The sequence below is a fragment of the Ziziphus jujuba genome, chromosome 8, assembly GCF_031755915.1.
Source record: "Ziziphus jujuba cultivar Dongzao chromosome 8, ASM3175591v1".
NCBI classification, from domain to species: domain Eukaryota; kingdom Viridiplantae; phylum Streptophyta; class Magnoliopsida; order Rosales; family Rhamnaceae; genus Ziziphus; species Ziziphus jujuba.
The window spans coordinates 26,171,391-26,188,100 of NC_083386.1; the positions used below are offsets into that span (position 1 = coordinate 26,171,391).

General features: G+C 34.2%; 1 pseudogene; it reads right to left on the reverse strand.

The window, feature by feature from the left end:
* The window catches only part of LOC107423386 (uncharacterized protein At3g49055-like), a 43,611-nt pseudogene that overhangs the window by 15,657 nt on the left and 11,244 nt on the right, over nt 1-16,710 (reverse strand).

Here is a 16,710-nt window from a genome sequence, read left to right on the forward strand (position 1 = left end):
TTTATCATTTATTTTACATGATTGTTTTTAATTATTTAAACTATATTTTTGACACTGTTTATTTTAGTTTATTAAATCAAATTTTACGAATTATATATTAAATTTCACTTTTATGTTATATTTCTTTAAAGCAAGTATTCTAAATTTATTTTATTATATTTTATTCATATTTGGATTATTTAATTATGTATTAAATTAATTATTTCTTGATTTTTGGGGCATAAAATATTGGGTTTTGCAAAAATATTTTAAAAGGGAAACTTTTCCAACGGAGTGAATGGTGAGGGTTTTGAGAGAAAATATTATTTTCAATTAATTATTAATTATTTACTTATTTATTCTTAATTATTCAAGTGTACTATGACTATCATTGCTATTATAATTGTATATTAGATAGGGTCACTCACTGAGATGATTAGCATCTCATACTTTTAAATCTGTTCCCCTAGGTACAAAGATTGGTAGACGTTTGTCCGGAGCGAGCTTGATCTTCGTTGCTATCGTATTTCGAGGAGTTCTCTTTCTTTTTATTTATTTCTATTGTAATATTTCTTTCGTCCTTTGTTGTATGACTTCCATACTTAATTGTACCCTATGATGCTCTGTATACTGTATTGGATAGATTTTATTAAATACTGCATGAGTTTCCTGTTTAATTTATGGAAGTGCTGTTTATTGTGGAATTAAATTGTAGTAAAGTGGAGGAATAAGGCGGTATATATATATAAGTGTGTTTTCAGTGCAGGAAATTTGTGGTAAGTCCAACCCTTAGGGGAGGTTCTGCCGGATTTTCCATTGGAATGTCTGATAGGGTTTCCCTGGGATCAGGGCTTGTCTAGGATTCCGGTGAGGGATCTTGGATGGGTCCTGACATAGACTATTTGGTGACCAATCCTACATTGCTCGAGGTGTGATATGGGAGATGGTTTAAATGTAATAATAATCAATCTCATAACACTAAGGCCTTTTCAAAATAGTTGGCTTCAAGATTCAAAAAAACTCCGAAGCAAGTGTACTTAAGTGAGAGTAATCCAATGATGTGTAACTTTTTAGGAAGCGTTAATCAAAAACCATATACCAAGTGTTGTAGCTAAATTAAGGACAATATCAGCAGAGAGTAACAGGTCCATCAATAGAGAAAGTTAAGCATGATGAGACAAGAGTAATTCAAGGATGTGTAACCTCTTATGGAGCCATTTGATATGGCTAAATTGGGAACAATATTGACAGAAAGTGACAAGTCCATCAGTAGAGGCGAGAGTAGTCCAAGAATAAGTGACCTCCTGGGAAGCCTTGAACAAAAAATATCTAGTTAAGCTTGTTCAGGTGAGAGTAGCTCAAAGAACAAGTCAAGCGTGCAACTAAATTGGGGACAATATTGGTAGAAAGTGATAGGTCCATCAGTGGAGGTGAGAATAGTCCAAGAATGGATGACCTCCTAGAAAGCCCACAACAAAAAATCCCACACCTAGTTAAGTGTGATCGGGCTAAAGTAGCTCAAAGACCAAGTTAACCATGTTCAAGCAAGAGTAATTCAAAGATGGATGACTCTTGGGAAGCCCTAAATAAAAAACCCCATATCGAGTTAAGTATGCTCAGGTGATTAGTTCAATGATGGATAACTTTCTAGGAAGATCTAAACAAAAGATCCTATATCAAGTCCACCAGTAAAGGCGGAGTGTTATAGGTATAGATTGTAAAGAAGTCTACTAGTCAATTTGGTGTCAAAGGCTTAAATGTTGTGTAAATCCCATACTAGCAATGGTTAAGTGGAAAAGGTAAAATGTACTGTTTCCCTTTTTTTAATTTTTTTTTTTTCCATTATTGTAGTTGCCACTCTTGAGTTGCATTAACTGTGAAGTGCATAGTTTGGGACGAAAATACGGTGTTCAAGTTTCAGATTTTTGTCAGCCAATGAGTTGGATTTGATCTAAAGTGCTCAAATTGCTCCATTCCAGTAGTTGAATTCATTAGCAGCAAAAGAGGTGAAATTACTGTCATAGATCTTTGTTTCCTATCTCCCCTATTCTCATATGCTTGAGATATTTGTGTCTATTAGAGTGCACAAAATGTTTTGAGAATAAAACAACAAAATATGATTACATTGGATAGCTAAAAAGGACACGACAATATATATGTTGGAATATGCAAAAACGTATTTAAAATTGGAGACTTGGATAAAATGGAGGAGTGGACCCGAGACAATACAATTGAGAGGAAGAGAATTAAAGTTCCCTCTTCTTTACAAAATGGGGTCAAGTTTTACAATAAGTGTAACACCCCGTCCAGAAGTACACCGGAAATTTCTCAAATTTGACCAAGATTGACTGGATTTGACGGTCGTTAACCGAGAAAGGGTCAAATGTTGACTTTTTGCTCCTGATGGAATTTTACATTGACCAGGATACCATTAAAAATTACACATTGGCACGAGTTCATAGACTAGTAGCACGTCAAAAATGGAGCTACAGTTTGAAAGTTATGAGCAAAACAAGTTGAGGTCCAAACTATCCAAGGGGTGCCGGAGTTGACTTTTTGTTCATGCAAAGTTGAGCTTTGACTCATGCATGTTGTGAAGTAGTCATCGATACGAGTCCGTAGACTAGCGGTACACCTGATTTGGACATTTTGTTGAAAAGTTATGGACCTGCAAAATTTCTCAAATACAGTATTATTTTAATATTATTTTTTTAAATATGTAAACAGTGTGCCATGTGTGACTTAATAAAGGGTGCCATGTATCACAGTGAGGAGATGCCACATGTCAACCTTATTTAATACTATATTATATTAATATTATTTATTTATTTTATTATTTTATTATTTTTATTATTTTATTATTATTATAAAAAAAAATTTTCCTCACGTGGGGAAACACCCACGAAAAATGGCTTTCTTTTTCTTTTTCTTTTCTTGTTTTCTTCTTCTTCCTTCTTCCTTCTTCCTTCCTTCTCCCTCTCGGCTCCATCACATTTCTCCTTTTTTTCAACCATATGAAGCCACAAGCACCTAATGGGGAGGAAGAGGGGGAGGATTCCGGCCAGCAGCAGGAAAATGGTGGCCAACCATCGCCGGATCAGGCTTCGTTGCCAGCGACGGCAAGGTTGGCTTCGTCAGCGATCCGGCCACCACCGGGCCAAATTGATACTCCTTTCCACCTATTTTGGACCTCTTGAGCTCGATTTTGTGGTCCATTAAGCTCAATTTCCTGTCGTTTGAGAGATACGACAAGTTGAAGTTCTGCCGAAACTTCCCATCCATTCTGCCGGTCCCTGCCGATCAAATTGGGTCCAATGAAGGTAAGTAATGCGATCCTCGTCTCCTTAGCTTTCCATAGGCACCTTATTTGTGAATTTTGGACACCGTTTATGTTAAACTCTCCCGGACACCGGATATTATTTATCCGAATAAAATATTAATTTATTTGAGTTGTGTAATATTTTTGTTCTAGGAGCACGTGTGCGTCGTGGAATTAATCCTATGGAGAATCTTGGATTAATTGCGTGCTCAAGGTGAGTGACCCACCTTCAAATTTATTTTGGGATGTTAAAATATATATATTTTGTGGTAATTGGTTATTTGAAGAATATGTTTTATGTGTTAAATATTTAGTAAATTTATATTTGGAATTTTGATGCCAAAATTGAATAGAATTAAATATTTGTGCATTATAAAATATTTTGGTTTTAAGGAATTTGAGATTTTGGTAATTATTATCAAATTTCATTGTTGGAATATTTCATAATTGAATATTTCAAAAATATGTTTATGTATTTGATATTAAGAGAATTTCTATATAGAATTATATTGCCAATTTGTGATAAATTTTTTTATATATGTGTTTTGGTGCAAAAATACATTTTGGGACTTAAGATTCATGGGTTAAAGTTTGATTTAAATTATTGTTAAGTTTAATGTTGGCATTATGATGGTGATTTATATGAATTTAATTGCATTCGAATTTGATATAGTTTTTAATATCATTTTTGGTACAGCTTGATTTTAAGGATTTGAAGAAAAATATTTGTTTTAAAAGTATTATGCTTCAAAAATATTTTTATGCATTTAAATATTATGGAATTGATTTATTTATGGTGAAAGTGATGGATTTTAAAGTGATGGATTTATGATGAGGATTAAAGAAAAAATGTGGGATTGTAAATTTGAAAAATGGTATAATTCCCATGGTGAATTTTGGAAAAATTTGGTATTTTAATAATAAACTTGGTTATTTGTTTTAGACGCACTCATACAGTACTGGTGTTCTGTACTGTATATGTGGATGAGCGCGCAAATTATAATGTCTCCCATGAGTTGCCATTGGACCGAGGGCAGGCAAGTTCTATATGGTGCACATAAGCCGCCCCCCTCCATGGCCAGGATGACGGTTTAAGCAGCGATGCTGTCGAGACGCCAAAGCGACCGTATGCAAGTTTTTCTCTTTAATCTCCCGTCAGATGGTGCTCGGGACACTGGGTATCATAGGGCATCACTGGTATATAGTGTGGTGCGTCAAGTATTATTTTTCTGATATAAGTTTCAAATCCTAAAGTTTAAAAGCCGTATTTAAATTAAATGTATTTAATTTGTTTATTTACTTATTTCCAATTAGTATTTTCTAAAATGTATTTATTCATATTTTATGTGATTTATTTTAAATTAATATTTTCTTTTAAATGCATCTTGCCATAAAAATATTATATAGATTGGTCGAATATTTCAAAATGAATATTATAATATTTTACTATTTATTTTACAGGATTGTTTGTAATTATTTAAATTATATTTTTGACACTGTTTATTTTAGTTTATTAAATCAAATGTTACGAATAATGTATTGAATTTCACTTTTATGTTATATTTCTTTGATGCAAATATTCTAAATTTATTTTATTATATTTCATTAAATTTTATTCGTATTTGGAATATTTAATTATTTATTAAATTAATTACTCCTTGATTTTTGGGGCATAAAAGATTGGGTTCTGCGAAAATGTTTTAAAAAGGGGAACTTTTCCAACGGAGTGAATGGTGAGGGTTTTGAGAGGAAATATTATTTCAATTAATTATTATTTATTTACTTATTTATTCTTAATTAATCAAGTATACTATAATTATTATTACTATTATAATTGTATATTAGATTGGGTTACTCACTGAGATGATTAGCATCTCATATTTTTAAATTTCATTCCCCTAGGTACAAGGATTGGGAGACGTTGACGTCCAGGACGAGCCCAACGTCTCAGTTCATTGCCGAAAGTCCAAGAAGCATTTCCTCCCTTTTTCCTCTCCATCTTGTATTACTTCTTTATCTGTCATTGTATTAAAGTCATATTTATTTGTATAATGTTCTGTATACTGTATTGGACACATTTTGTTAAATACTGCATTAATTCCCTATTATTACTTTGGAGTGCTGTAAATTGTGGAAACAAATTGTAGTAATGTGGGAGGAATAAGGTGGTGCATATAGAAGTGTGTTTTCATGTAGGGAAATTGTGGTAAGTCCAACCTTTAAGGGAGGTTCTGCCGGATTTTCCATTGGAGCATCCGGTAGGGTTTTCCTGGTATCAGGGCTTGTCTAGGGTTCCGGTGAGGAATTTTGGACGGGTTCTGATAATAAGCCTACATGCATATGTATAGAGGAGAAGAGATGGTGGAATTCAAATTCAAATTGAATTCTCGTTTGATGGAGTTTAACTTGAAATTGAATTCTTCTACGATAGAGTTCAAACTGAACTTGACTTCTCCTTAGTAGTAAAGTTCAAATTGAATTTGTCCTCTCTTCCACTTAGTCAACAAAAATGGCTTAATGGATAAGGCCAATGATGCTTCCTTCCTTAAGTCATCCTCTCATCCTTTTACAAACACTTTGCCATGAAATTACAAATTATTATTATAATAATTATTAGTTCACTTTTTAACACCCTCTCTTAATTTGTAATTTTGGCAAAGCTCTTGAAGTCTTCTAGCTTTTCTGTTGTTATTGGCTTTGTAAAAATTAATCGTCGCATCTTCTTTGTATTTAGTTTTACAGATCCATTTGAGTCCAATAACGTCTTTGCCTTCAAATAGATCCACCAATTTTGGGAGTGCTTTCCCGATTCCATGCTGCTAATTCGTCAAAGATAACATCTCTAGAAATTATCAGTTTAGTTGTTTTTGGATTGTATAGCCAATAACCTTTTGACTCATTGCTGTATCCAAGGCATATATATTTCTCTCCTTTTTCATCAAATTTTTCTCTGTATTGTGAAGGGACATATGCATAAGCTATGCATCCAAATACTTTGAAAACTTGTACTTGGGGCTTTTGTTTGTTCCATGCTTCATATGGAGTCTTATAGCTTTTGTTGTAAATCTATTCAAAATGTAAACGATAGTGTTGACGGCTTTTGCCCAATAGTCATTTGGAAGGCCTTTCTCCTTTAGCATGCTTCTAGTCATTTCTGCAATTGTTCTATTTTTTTCGTTCTGCTACACCATTTTGCTGCAGGGTGTGCCGAACAGTGAGCCATCTTTGAACTCCATTTTTCTTGCAGTACTCTATAAAATGTTTAGAAATGAATTCTCCACCACGATCTGTTCAAAGTGTCTTCGGTGGCTTTCCGACTTGCTTTTCTACAAGTGCCTTGAATTCTTGGAATACTGAAAAAACGTCTGACTTTTCTTTCAGAAAATGTACCCACATCATTCGGGTATAATCATCAACAAACAAAAGGAAGTACCTTCTTCCATTCAGAGATGGAGTTCGAGTTGGTCTAAAAATATCAAAATGTACCAATTCTACTGGTGCCTTTGCTCTTCAAGTATTTTTGGGAAATGGCAATCTATGCATTTTTCCATATATGCATCCCTCACAGAGTTTATCTATGTGGGGAATATGAGGTAGGCCTAAAACCATATTTTTGTCTTTTAATAATTTTAGGCCATTATAATTTAAATGCCCATATCTTAGATGCCATAAGTATGACATCCAATTTTTCACTTTGAAAAGCTAATTTTTCATCATGTGGCATAATAAGAGGAAAAACATTATTTTGATTCATTTTTATTTTTGCCACCATGATGTTTTTATTTTTATTGATAATTTTGCTTTCTTCTCCATCAAAAATTACAGAATAATTTTTTCGCAGTAATTGGCCAACACTTAAGAGATTTGATGTTAAACCAGGAACATAAAGCACATCATGGATGAGTTTAGAGTTACCTCCTTTGGAGTTTATTGCTATTACTCCTTTTCCTTTAACTGCATGTGGCTTTCCATCTCCAAGCTTTACTTCGGATAAAATTTTTTTATCCATCTTCACAAAGAGTTGTGGATCACCTGTCATATGACTATTGCATCCACCACCCAAATACCTTGTATGTTTTGATTATTGTTTAACAGACATACATGAATAAAATACTTGACTATCTTCAACCTTTTTAAAATAGTTAACTTCATTCATTTCTTGCAGGTCTTTATACCAACAATCTCTTTGTGAATGATTAGAAATTTTGCACTTTGTGCATTTAAAACGACAATCTTTCGACTCATGCCCAGGTTTTTTGCAAATAATGCAATAAGGTTTATAATTACCCGGGAAATTTCTTTGCTTATAATTGTTTCTTCCTCCTCTGCCTCAGCCTTGAATACCATGTCCTTTTCTGAAGGAACCTCCTCTTGTTGAGTTACTTGTTGAGGTTGCCGAATTCCTTTCTGTGATGTTGCAATTTGATTTGAATGCTTTCTCCACAGGTTGGTTAGAAAACCTGCTCATTCTTTTTTCATGTGCTTCGAGATAGCCAAATAGTTTATCCAAAGAATATGTTTTCAAATCTTTGGACTCTTCTATAGCTGCAACTATATGCTCCAATTTTGCTGGCAAACATCTGAATATTTTTCCTACAATTTTTTGTTCAGCAACAGTATCTTCATAACTTCTAATTTGATTAATAATTGCAAAAGCTCTAGAAAAGAATTCTTGAATAGTTTCATTATCTGTCATTGCTAAATTATCAAATTCTCTCCAAAGAGTTTGAAGTTTAATGGAGATCACCTTTTCATGACCTCCAAATTGTTGTTTCAGAATTTCCCATGCAGCTTTAGATTTTGTTGGATTTGATATTCCAGGGAACATACTTTTACTTACCCCTTGTTGAATGAAAAGTAGTGCTCGTGCATCCCTTTGGATGTTCTGCTTGTACTCCTTCTTTGCTGCTTCCGTGCAAGACTACAGTTGCTCCAGACTTGCAGGCTCATCATAGCCTTCTTCAATGATATCCCACAAATCTTGTGAGATAAAAAGAGTTTTCATTTGGATGCACCAAAAATCATAACTCTCACCAGTAAAGATGGGAATTAGATTTTGGGCATAACAAAAGATTTATTGGTTATTGACTGCCATAGGTATTTTATAACGGGGGCAAGAACAAGTCTCCGATACCAAATTTGTTGGATAATATGCAAAGAGGTATTTAAAATTGGAGACTTGGATAAAATGGAGGAGTGGACCCGAGATAATACAATTGAGAGGAAGAGAATTAAAGTTCCCTCTTCTTTACAAAAGGGGTCAAGTTTTACAATAAGCCTATATGCATATATATAGAGGAGAAGAGGTGGTGTAATTCAAATTGAAATTGAATTCTCCTTTGGTGGAGTTTAACTTGAAATTGAATTCTTCTAAGGTAGAGTTCAAACTGAACTCGACTTGTCCTTAGTAGTAGAGTTCAAATTGAATTTATCCTCTCTTCCACTTAGTCAACAAAAGTGACTTAATGGATAAGGCCAATGATGCTTCCTTGCTTACGTCATCCTCTCATCCTCGTACAAACACTTTGCCATGAAATTACAAATTATTATTATAATAATTGTTATTTTACTTTTTAACAATATAATGCCTGACACAATAATGAAACACTTATCAGATACAAATTCTAAGTATCAAAACATCGTGGCGGACATTTAAGGCTTGCTTTTTTTCTTTTCTAGAAATTAGAAATCTAAAAGGAAATTACTTTTGCTTGCAGGTATGCCAACAAAAGACATGACGAACAAAAGAGAAATGAATTTGGCAATCCTGGCCATCAAGATTCAAAATGTATTAATTGTTCATTCCAAAACTACCTAGCTTGTATATGTAAGTTGCCTTTTGGAGACAAACCAAATATGACAGGAAATTGCTGCTTTCTTGGACTTTAGTTCTGCCAGTCTCCCGTAAATAGTATTCATCTGCTACAACCCACATGACAAGCCACCTAACATAACATCATGCTAAGCAATAATTTCAACAATTAATCCCTTTCTCAACATTTTCCATCTCAATCAATACTTCATTTTAAAAAATAAAAATAACAATAATAATAATGACAATAATTTCCGGCATTATTCAGTCATCTGAAAGATCTCTATGATGCATATAAAATAATCACATTTTAGACTCATCACAAGTTTGTTCAGTTTGAATTTAAAGTCGAAGGAAAAAAATTATGCTCCATATGTTCCCTTGAAGTGTATGCATGAACCTAAATATAAACTCAAATTCATTGCATGCACACGACAGTAAGTCAATAACTAATTACATGAAAGAATGAACAAAAAAAGGCGCTATACCACTGCCTGGGATAGAAGAAGTGGGTATTCACGTAATTTTTATGCCTTTTTAGTTCCGGATGTGCTTGTACCATTTTCTGTTTCATTTTTTTAGCAGGAAGATTTTCATCTGCTGCAAATAATAGAAATCAGAGTTATCGTACAGTGCATGTTACATTATAAACCAATTCAATACTACAAAAAACAACGGCTAGATAAGAGCTACCAATTGAAAAAGGAAAATTATTTAACACAAACTACATTAGTGAAGTAAACAAGTTCATTATATCTCTAAATGATACGCTCATGTGTGACATGTGCTTCTCCAATCAGAATCGGTACTTCTCAATGAAACTGACAGACAGACAAATATGCTCAACCAAAAAACAAAATCAGAATCATATTCAGAGAACAGTGTAAGTTGTGGCAATGTCTGTGTTGTATGCACCAGTTGATTAAACTTTGTTTGTCAATTTGTCCTTTTTTACAATCTATTCCAAGGTGAGTCCAACATTAACGGACATATAGGTCCTATATATGCAAATTATTCACATAAGATATCTCATAGACTTCACATTATATTGCAAATCAAATGACAAGATTTTGTGGAGTGGAATTGATGATGATAATGAAAATAGTTTTCTGCTTGAAAGGAAAATATTAACAGATGAAATGTGGAATACCGATTAGGAATTTAAAAATGATACCAGTGAATTGGTCATTTCAAACTGTTTCAATATTTTCCTTTGAAAAACTATTTAAAAAAAAAAGAGCAGAACTTGTTAACGAGGGCTTGAATAGTATTTGCAATGGTTGGGCATATCATTTCAGACATTTTCATTCTTTCTTTCTTTCTTTCTTTCTTTCTTTTTTTTTTTTTTTTGGTGAAGAAAAATTCTAGTTCCATTAATCAACGAGAAGAAATTCCACTAACCTAGTAAAATGTGAGTGTAAAAGAAAAAAAAAATGAAGAGAAGGTACAAATATAAATAAAGTTTCATAAGAAGAAAGAATTGAAATAAATTATAGGGTTTCAGTCATTAATGATGGAGCAAGTCTTGCATTTTGACAGCATCCTTCTTACATTCTTCATTGTATTGTTCATAGTAGCAGTACTCAGTTTGATAGCATCCTTCTTGCATTTTGACAGCACCCTTTTTACATTCTTCACCCTATTGTTCATAATAGCAGTATTCAGTTTGAGTGCTCTCCAAGGCTTGCGGTTTGACAGCATCCTTCTTATATTCTTCACTTTATTGTTCATAGTAGCAGAATTTACTTTGACAGCATCCTTCTTGCATCTTGACAGCATCCGTTTTACATTCTTCACTCTATTGTTCATAGTAGCAGTACTCAGTTTGAGTGTTCCCCATGGCCAACATATGTGTCTGAGCTTGTATCTGTTCCGGTATCGGCTCTCTGTTTCTTCTAATTGTTTTAACAGCTCTTCTACCCGCTCGCGGAGTCTTGCAGCTGTGCTGTCAGCCGGTTGCAGGGACTTCTCTGCTGTTGCTTGGGCAGCAGCTGCAAGTTCTTCTTTCTGATTTAATTTGCGATTTGATATGTCCAAATCAGTCTTTGTTTTCTCTAGTTCTTGGGGGAGAATGGCAATCTAATAAAACAGAAATGTAAGATACCAATTTTTGAGGATTAGTACAAAATACATGAGGAAAAAAAAAGTAAGATTACATATATATATATATATATGGTTTTGCCACGAAGAGAAAAGGCTCTGTCCATATTGTCAGAACCTTAATGCCAGATAACATTTTGGGAGTTTCAATTTTTCTTCAAAATCTACAGATTCACTATGTAAACATTTTTTGTTAAAGCTTGTAACTTTGGAACAAAAATGGCCCACCCGAAATGTTGTTCAACATTATATTCTCACTCGATTGCAGCCTTTGCTTTAAATCAAATTTGATCCATGATTTTTCACTTTTTAACTGTAGTCTCTATAATTTGATTGTGATGTTTCATATATGGGTTAATCAACTGCAGCCTCTAAAATTTGTTTTAAATCAAATTTAATCCCTTATTTATCACATTTTAATTGTAGTTCCTATAATTTGATTACCGTTTGAAAAGTCCACTCTCTCTCCTATGTGATAACTTATATTACTTTTATACCCATAATAATTAATTTTGTTTTTTACTTTATTTTTTTACACCTCTTTTTTCATGTTTATTTTTATTTCTTTAAAATAAAATTAAAGAAAAGAAAAAATAAAAAACAAAAAAAAATGTATATGTTCTGAAAAATAATGTGCATTTTTTTAAAAAATGTGCAATTACATATTTTTCAAAAAAACAAAAATAATGTGTATAAAAAAGAAATAGATTTTTTTTCATATTAGTTTTTTTTTTCCTTTTTTTTTTCTGGTTCATATATATATATATATATATATATATATTTGAATATTTTTTTAAAAAAAGTATCAAATTATATTTAGAGTAGTTCTATCGACATTATAAAACATACTAAATATACTACAATCTATGTATTAAAACTTATTTTTGCTAGCTACATTAATAATTTATACCTATTTTATCTTAAAATGAAACCTACATGCATAACAACTCAGAATTTTCTTTGATATCTTTAATAAAAATACCAAAATTTTTCAAAATCTATATTTTGGGATCAGGTTCCAAATTGAAATTCTACATCACAGTCACTCTCTTCTTCTTCTCATTCCTCCCCTTGTGCTTCTCATTGACAGACAAATAGAAGAAGACGAAGAAACTTAAGTGCGTAATCTTCCACAAAAAAAAGATTGTAAAATGGTTCAATTTTTGTATCCAAAGTATATATGTATATCGATAATGTTACGACAGGTTGTATATACAGCATAGAAAAACATACCAATATATGTAAACCGGACAATTATTCATTGATAAATTTCATCAATAAATAAGTGTAGATCTAATTGTACAAAGGAATCAGTTGTAATTGTAGGGTATTTAATAATTAAGATTATTTAAGACATTTTATTCATGAATATTATTAAAATACTAAAAAATTATTAAAATTATAATGCAGCTAGTCTGTTTTGTAGTGTAGATAGAATTGCTTTTGTATTTAATAGTTAATATATAGAGTTGATAGACCATTTTACCCTTCAGTTGTTAAGTTTAATGGATTGTTCTAACGATAGGATTATAATTAAATTGTTAGAAAAGTTAAGAATTAAATTTGGTTTATTAAACCTCAAAGGTCGCAGTTAATAGAGTGTGTGTGTGTAACTAACAAACCTAAATCAAAAAAGGGATAAATCGTTTTACCACTATGTCACGTTGTTCAATCTCATGTTTCCCAGATTCAATTTCTAATTCACAATGTAACACCCCGTCCCGAACAACATCGGAATTTTCTTCATGTTGACCGGGTTTGACTAGCGTTGACTAGGAGGATCAAATTTTGACTTTTTGTTTCGGATAGAATTTCATGTTGGTTGAGGCACCGTTGCTGAGTACACATCGATCCAAGTTCATAAACTAGTAGCACATCAAAAACGGAGCTAACGTTTGAAAGTTACAAGCAAAACAAGTTGAAGTCCAAACTGTCCAAGGGATGTCGGGATTGACTTTTTGTTCATGCAAATTTGAGCTTTAACTCATGAACGATTGTGAAGTACTCGTCGATACGAGTTCATAGACTAGTGGCACATCCGATTTGGACATGTGGTTTGAAAGTTACGGACCTGCAAAGTTTTCCAAATACTGTGATATTTTAATATAGTTTGACTTGAGTGAACAGTTTGTGCCACGTGTTGTGTTTTCAACCAATCCCGTGAGTGAACAATGTCACCCACGGGTGGCTTTTATTTTGGCCAAAACACATGTGGGCCGCCGGGAGGGGGGGGAGAGAAAGAGGGGAGGAGAGAGAGAGAGAGGAGAGACCACCACCACCGGCCACCGTCATTTCTTCCATTCCAGCCACTTTTTTCATACACGTGCCACCCCACCACCTTCGCCTCCTCATTTCCTGCCAGCCCACCAAATCCCACGGCCAGCCGTCCACCGATGCGCCCAGATCAAGGCTTTTTTTTTTGCAGCGGCGTTGATTGCTTCAAACCCTGATTTCTCCCTATCCCAACATCCATTTGCCTCACTGCCAGTCCCATCCATTCACCCGTTCTTCAATCTATCTTTCCTCCAAAACTCACGGCCAGTGGCCACCAGACGCACCGTCGGGGGTGACGATTCCAATGACCACGACAACTCGTCCGGAAATCAATTTTCGGCGAGTTTCCAGTTGCACCGCTCATCTTCTCCCACTAATTTCGACCCCCTGAACCCAAATCTGGTGTCCACTTTCCCCAATTCTTAATGGATTGTGAGAATCGAGGGTCTAAAATCCAAGAGCTTTCCTGCGAGATTCTGGCCACCACAGATCTGATCTCCAGAAAGTAAGACCATATCTGTAATCCTCGCTTCGCAAGCTTCGATTCGGTATATCATTCGTAAATTTTAGTTGTCGTTTGTATTCACTCTCTAGGATACCCGTTTGTGAATTACCCGATTAAAATATTAATATATTTGATTTTATGTAATGTTGATATTTAGGTGCACGTGTGGGTAGTGGATTTGATTGTTGTGGATTTTATGAGGTTTAAATGACATATTTGATTCAAATTGGTTTTTTTGAAGATTTGAGGAAGAAATATTGATTTAAATAATTATGCTTCAAAAATATTTATGCCATTGGAAAATTTGTACATTTAAATTGATGGAATTGAGAGTTGATAGATTTGAAATTGTGGAATTTATGCGATGGATTTATGATGATGATTTATGAAGGAATTGTGGAAAATTTACAGGTTTAATTGGATGAAATAAACTTGGTGGTACTTATGAAATTTTCGAGATTTTGAAAATGTATCAATTTTATGATTTTTAGATGCACCATACACGTATTGATATTCTTTATACATGGATATGATTTCCACATAGATGGATGTGGTTAGTGCGCAGATAGGTGTGAGTAGCGCACAGGTGATTTATGGGGTTGTCCTGTGATTGCCATCGGACGAAGATAGGCTGCCTCTCCAGGGTCGGGACACCTGTTTGTAGCGACACGATGGGACGCCATGCCACCGTATGTCAGGACCTGATCCCAGGGAAAACCTACTGGACCCTCCAATGGAAAATCCGGCAGAACCTCCCCTAAGGGTTGGACTTACCACAAATTCCTGCACTGAAAACACACTTCTATATCCATCCCCTTATTCCTCCCACATTACTACAAGCTGATTCTACAAATTTACAGCACTCCAAATGAATAACAATAATCCAGTGCATAATTAATATATAAATGTCCGAGACAGTATACAGAGCTTCATGAAGTACTATTAAATATAGAATTAAACAAGGATGAAAGAAATATTACAATTAAAATAAATGAAAACAAAGATAACTTCTCGAACTAAGACAACGACAGAGATTAGGTTCGCTCTGGAAGAACATCTACCACCCTTTGCACAAAAGGGAACGGAATTTAAAAATATCAGATTCTAATCATCTCACTGAGTGACCCTATCTACTGAACACTTTTAATATTAATAATATAATAAATAAAGGAATTTAAGTAATACCAACAATTAAATAAATAAATAATCATATACAATTGAAAGTAATAATTTCTCTCAAAACCCTCACTATTCACTCCGTTGGAAATGTTTCCTTTTTAAAACATTTTCACAAAACCCGATATTCGTATTTCCCAAAAACCAAAGGATCAATTAATTTAATAAATAATAATTAAATAACCCAAATATAAATAAAATATAATAAATACTTTTTGAACACTTTGGGTTTGAAATTTCTATCTGAAAATTTATACTTGATGCACCACACCAAATACCAGTGATGCCCTCCGATACCCAGCGTCCCGAGCACCGACTGACGGGGAGATTAAAGAGAGAAACTTGCATACGGCACTTCGGCGTCCCGACAGCGCCGCTGCTGAAACCGTCATCCCGGCCACGGAGGGGGGCGGCTGATGCGCAATATATAAGACTTGTCTGCCCTCGGTCCAATGGCAACTCACGGGAGACATAATAACTTGCGCGCTAATCCACATATACAACCAGAACACCAATACTGTATGAGTGCGTCTAAAACCAATTATTAAATCTCTTATTACCGTACCGATTTTCCAAAAATCACCGTGGGAATTATACAAATTTTCAAACTCACCATCCCACATTTTCCTTTAACATTTCCGGTACGAAACCATCGATAACAATATTCAAATAATTTTCTCGTAACACGAGGTCCAACAAATAATATTCCACGGGCATAATTATAAAATTTGAGACCACCAATTTAAACAAATATTTTTCTTAAAATATTTAAACCAATTATGCCCAAGAAAATTAATATAAAAACCCAGACATAATTAATTAATGAAAATACCTTGCTCATGTGTAATAAATACAATTAAATCACAATAAAATAATAATCGGGAATTTCTTAATAACCTAAAATTCTGTTTAGCATCAATGGGTATATATATATATATATATAAAATAATATTTTTCCCACAATTATATTTAAATTCCACCACATGAGCAAATTCTAGATATCAAATTAACACAACATAAATATAATTAATCACCCCAAAATAGTTTTAAAGGTAGGTCACTCGCCTTAAGCACGTATATCAATCAAGATCCTCCGCAGGATCAACTCCACTACCCACACGTGCACCTAAAACATCCACAATACACCAAACCAAATATATTAATATTTTAATCGGGTAACACCCAAATGGGTACCTGGGGAGCAAACCCAAACGACAACCAAAATTGACAAGTAATATACCGAATTGAAGCTTGAGTGACGAGGATTACAAATCCGGTCTCACTTCCCGGAGATCGGACCCAAGGTGGCCGGAATCTCGCTGGAAAGCTTTCGGGATTCAACTCTTCGATTCTTTCAAACCGTCGCGAACTGGAGGAAAAGGACACCGGATTTGGATTCAGGGGGTCGGAATTAATGGAGAGGGACCGAAGACGGCACTGGGTACTCGCCGGAATAGGGATTTCTCCGGCGAGCCGTCGCGGTCACCGGCAACCGTCGCCGCCGCCGGCGCGTGCGGTGGCTGGTGGCTGAGATTTTTGGGGGTT